Source organism: Medicago sativa, chromosome 8, assembly GCF_051527215.1.
Source record: "Medicago sativa cultivar Bolivia chromosome 8, Bolivia_mono, whole genome shotgun sequence".
NCBI lineage: Eukaryota > Viridiplantae > Streptophyta > Magnoliopsida > Fabales > Fabaceae > Medicago > Medicago sativa.
Genome location: NC_140756.1, coordinates 88,320,560 through 88,325,708, shown reverse-complemented (window position 1 = coordinate 88,325,708; position 5,149 = coordinate 88,320,560). Strand labels below are relative to the sequence as shown.

At 32.8% G+C, this 5,149-nt stretch overlaps 1 non-coding gene across 1 annotated transcript; it reads left to right on the top strand.

The window, feature by feature from the left end:
* The first annotated feature begins 3,454 nt into the window (after positions 1-3,454).
* TRNAQ-UUG (transfer RNA glutamine (anticodon UUG)) lies at positions 3,455-3,526 on the top strand. The gene has a single exon. It is a non-coding gene; the product is annotated as a tRNA-Gln (tRNA).
* The last annotated feature ends 1,623 nt before the right edge of the window (positions 3,527-5,149 follow it).

The following is a 5,149-nucleotide window of genomic DNA, read 5'->3' as shown; positions in this document are numbered from 1 at the left end:
ATCTCTCAAAAGCCATTTGATCAGTGGTCGCTTCACCTCGTGATTTAATTTGATTTTTAAGGATCTGAATTATTGTGAATTAATCAACTGATCCCCTCACCGATGCATGCAACAAAATTTCATTCGCAATGACTGGACTGTACGTTTCACTCGTACTCACTGATTTTCACTCACGGTTCTTGATCAGAAACAGCTCGTGACGCCAATTGTTAGAGAAAGCTAGGTAGTTATGCCAGTTAAAGTAAGAGGGAGCAAAACATAATTGAAAACTAACTATCTTTATTGCTTTCTACACTTCTTTATATAGTACAAGTGATCAAAGGCCCAAGTACATTTTAGGTTCATTACCAGAATATTGAATTACTCTACTAACATTAGAGAATGAAATACATTCATAATAATTGCAACTGAACGCTAGTGGTTAGATTCACACACATTATGTGTGGAGAAGTAGGGAATTCAGGGTTCGAACCACGACCCCTGCACATAATATCTCTAGTAGCTACCAACTGAGCTACACTTACGGGACCAAAAGTTTATATATTTGAAATCACTAAAAATAAATCATCTTTTTATAAAAATTTAAAATATTTTTAAAAAGGTATATAAAAAAAGGAATTCTTAATGACCAGAAAATTTTAGCATTTTAGGTTTATCACTATCGGTATACAAATATATGGAGTAGTATTCACAAGGCTATAATGGGTTAAATGATAGAAGAATTTGAATATTGAAATGTGCTGAATAAAACAGTTACATATGAAGGACCCAACTTTTTTACCTGTATTTTAGACATTGTTTCATGAGTAGTCAAAAGGGTAGAAAAATGTAATTTTTTTTTCTTATACTCCCTCTGTCTCACAATAATTGTCTCTTTACCATTTTTTCTTTTTCTCAAAATAATTGTCACTTTAGAATATCAATGCAGCATTTATTATTTTTTCATTATAATACCCTTATTTATTGAATTTCATTCAACTTAACTACTCCACTAACTATAATTAATAAGGGTGTTTTAGTAAATGATATTAATTTTACCATCAAAATCAACACAATTAATCATTTCCTTAATAATCGTGCATAAACCTTAGACGACCATTATTTAGAGACGGAGGGAGTAACAAATAGATTAAGTGAGTTGTTCTTGGGGTTCGTATATATCTCACAGCTCGAAGAGCATTCACATGTGTCCTCAAACCGACATTGAGAGTTGAACTCATATTGATGGGTAGAAATTAATGTTGAACTCATGAGAGTTTTTAGATATAGTATTATATAAATGGTGTAAAACATAAAGTACTCCCTCCGGTCATATTTATAAGCAAAAAACAGTTTTTTAGGTACATTGAATAATTAATGTATCTAGTCACATCTATATATCAGATACATTAAGATACATTAATTATTCAATGTATCTAAAAAAATGTTTTTTGCTTATAAATGTGACGAGAGGGAGTACATGACAGACAATACGTGACAAAATTGTCTTGGAAAAGGATAGATAGATAGATACTCCCTCCGTCTCACAATTACTGTCTCTTTAGCATTTTTTCTTTTTCTCAAAATAATTGTCACTTTACAATACCAATGCAGCATTTATTATTTTTTCCCAATTATACCCTTATTTATTGAATTTTATTCAACTTAACTACTACTCCACTAGCTATAATTAATAAGGTTATTTTAATAAATGTCACTAATTTTATCATTGAAATCAACACAATTAATCATGTTGGAATATAAAAAAGATATTTTGATATTTTTGATAGTTTGTACTCTAAACAATAAATTGGCCCACCTGTTCAATCTCTCCCTACTTGTTTTGTAGTCTCATGACATTAATTGTGTTGAATGGTAAAAACACGTTGAAAAATATCATCTAACTCTAATTATTTTTTGGTTTAATAATTCGGACCATTTCTTTTCTTACTCTTCATGTCTGGTCCGAATTATTAAACCATAAAATAATTAGAGTTAGATGATATTTTTCAACGTATTTTTACCATTTAAATTATATAATCTAAAATGTCGTAGCATGTAAGATGCAGGTGAAGTTAAAGTAGCGGTGAGACAAAATTTGTGAAAGAATTGACGTGATTACGTGAGGAATTATGCTCCTTACCCAAACTGTTCTGCTCATTCTCAAAGTAAATGTCCATAATGCCCCTGCGTGAGTTAACCTGCGCTACGTGAGTTAACTCACGCTACGTGCTGTTCTTAGCACAGGCAGAGTCTCATTCTGCCTCATTTTCAAACAACACTCTCAAATCTCTCTTAATTCTCTCTCAAATTACCCAACTACAAAATTCCTTCAACTTCAAATCAAACAACACTCCAATAACAAGAACAAGTAAGCTTTCACTTAAATTATGTCGGTATGATAAATTTGTTCACCTAATCTATAATTTTTTAGGTTTAGTGTTTTGTTAAAATTTTAATTTTTTTTTTTTTGCAAGAAATGATAGAATGTTACATGCAAATAACTTATAATGCTTAATTGTTATGATGTTTAGATGTTTGCATGATTATGTTAGATTTTTTACACTTAGATTAGATTTTTTTAGATTTAAGGTTTGTTTAAATTATGATTTTTTTTGCAAGATATGATACAATGTTACATGCAAATGACTTATATTGCTTAATTATTTAGATGTTTGCATGTTTATGTTGTAGTTATCATTTTTAGGGTTTATGTATAATTTGCACTCCAAGTGTCTGATGAAATATTTGAATGAGTTTTTCATTGATTGTGTTTAATTTCTTATTGTGTAGATTTGAAGCAATGGCGGGGTGGATCGACGTTCATGCAGAATTCAACGGCGGAGAACATCAGAGGTTGAAGGTTCGGTGTCTTGGTGTAACGTTAAGAGGTCTCAAGGATCAACTGAATGAATTCAACCAAGGAGTCAACCCCAGAGACAAAAGGAGGGTGGAATACGTTCGGTATAAACGTCCAACGCTCGATGAGGGGAGAGTATCATTCACTTGGGTGGAGTTAAAGAACGACGAAAACGTGAAGAACATGTTTTGGGAGCACAACATGTTTCAGTGGATCGATATGCGGGTAACGTTGCTGAGATCAACTGAAGATATTATCAACAGTCTGATTCCGCGAGAAGATCATGATTAGGTAGGGAATGCACCTTCCAACTACAACAATTGTCTTCCTTTGAATGAGGTCATTCAAACTTGCCAAAAGGCGGGACTCCAACCATTCGACCGGCATTCCCATTGTTCCATTCAAAAGATTAAATTCTTGTTATGCTGGTTTAAATGAAGGTATTGAAGTGTCAAGGAATGAACCTCATTCTTTTGACACTTCAATAAATTCAGTTTAATTCGATATTTATGCATATCCAAATTCTAGTAACAATTTAATTTATTCTATAGAATAAATTTAGAACTGGAATTGACGAACAACCCATAATAGTATTTTATAGTGTCGAATCCAAAATGGGGCGTGGCCAAGCGGTAAGGCAACGGGTTTTGGTCCCGTTATTCGGAGGTTCGAATCCTCCCGTCCCAGATCATATCTATTCATGATATATACCTATACCTATTTGAATATAACCTATACCTATTTGAATATAAATAGTATATCCGAATAAAGATTACCTTTTTTTTCTTAAAGAAATTCATTTTTTCGATTTACAAACTATGAAAATAGAATATTCAATTTATTGATAGAATATCGACTTAATTTTTACATCTTTAGTTTATAAATTAAATTGTCCATTCAGAAAACCTAGAAATAGAAAGTATAGATTATTATATTATGTATTGATTGAATTGAATGAATGACTATGCACCATTGAAAAATAGAATCAATTCCATACCAAATCTAAACTAAAAACGAATGTTCTGGTAAAACATCGTTTCAAACCATGTGATAAAATAAAAATTTATTTGAATTGCTAAATGGATCAAAAGTGTATTCTAGGAAATCACCCGTCTTGTATTATTTTTTGAAAGAAACGAACAAAATGGTTAATTCGATATTTATGCATATCCCATTCCTTAACACTTCAATACCTTCATTTAAACCAAACCTAACAAGAATTTAATCTTTTGAAAGGAACAATAGAAATGCCGGTCGAATGTTGGAGTCCTGCCGTTTAACAAGTTTGAATTTGCCCAATTTAAAGGTAAGACAATTGTTGTAGTTGGAATGTGCATCCCCGAATGTAATGAATGATAGGACATATTTATGATCATATACAATTGACATATATGTCGTTTATGTAGTGTAATGTAACTTTTATTCGAATTTATTCAATGCGCAACTTTATTCGAATTCACGCTGAGTTTAATCTATGTTGGGGAAAATAGTGATCAGTCCTGTTGGGGAAAACGACATCAAGATCCCTTGAGGTAAATTTAAATTTGGTTCCTTTTATACCCCATGATGATTCTTTTTACCCATGGTAAAAAGATTTTGGGAGTAAAAGAAAGCAAACCTAATTTTACCTCAAGGGATGATGTCTTTTTCCCCAACTCGACTTACCACTATTCACCCCAAGAGCCACTGCTATATACCTAAAGGGGTATAAAGAACCTAAAGAATAAAGAAGCAAAAAAGAAGAAGAGAAAGAGGGAGAGAGAGTGGGAGGAGATAATGTGAGGAAAAGAGGAAGTTTGTGAGGGTATTTATAGGTAAAAATGCTTACCTAGTTTGTATCTACCATAAATATGGTCAAAAAAATGTGTAAAAGTGGTTAAAAACGTGTAAATTGAATGTTGAAAACCTGACCAAAGTGGAAAAAACGTTTCTTCTTCAGTTTTGACCACCGGCCAACTAACGCAAGTTAACTCGTGCAGAAGCTCAGTGGTGCGTGACTTAAGTCACGCAGAGCTATAAGGTGTGTGAGTTAAGTCACGCTGCGCGACTTAACTCAGGTAAAGTATACACTAGGGTGACTTAAGTCACGTAAGGGCATTTTGGACATTTTACTTTGTGAATGAGCAAAACAGTTTGGGTAAAGAGCAGAGTTCTTACGTGAGACATGATATCTTGGGCCGTTAGAATTTGAAGCCCAATATGTAGTTTGGGCTGAAAGTGTAATTGTGGTCCCGACAATAACATCGCTTTCCGTGTTTACCCTTGATTTTGATTCAATTAAGTTTGGAAATGTGCTCTCCACCCAGCAAT